This window comes from Meleagris gallopavo, chromosome 1 (assembly GCF_000146605.3).
Source record: "Meleagris gallopavo isolate NT-WF06-2002-E0010 breed Aviagen turkey brand Nicholas breeding stock chromosome 1, Turkey_5.1, whole genome shotgun sequence".
Classification (NCBI taxonomy): Eukaryota; Metazoa; Chordata; class Aves; order Galliformes; family Phasianidae; genus Meleagris; species Meleagris gallopavo.
In genome coordinates, this window is record NC_015011.2 from 64,692,848 (window position 1) to 64,693,250 (window position 403).

A 403-nucleotide genomic window follows, 5' to 3' on the forward strand; every position below is an offset into this window, starting at 1 on the left:
TCTTGGAAAGGTACATGAAAGGGAAATCCTTGTATAGTCAAATGTTTGTTTTACCATCTAAAGCTTGCAAAGAGTCCTTAGCCTGGGCTGCTTTCTTCTTAAAGAGCTGTAATTATTCATGGAAAGAAAAAAAAAAAGGCCTTTGTCACTAATAGGCTTCTTGTGCTTCTTGTAACAGTCTTTATTATTCTTTTCTACATAATTTTCTATTGATGAGGTGAAAAAAAGGCTTCCTCTGCTGTTTAGAGAGAAAAGATAATTGTTCTTTTTTTCACATTTACCAATGCTTGTTGCTTTCCTTATGTGTTTAAAGGACAAGGATGCAGAAATGATGTTATTGATGGCATCACCATGGCAACAGTTCTTTGGAATAACACATTCTTGCATTGTTATTCTGCACACA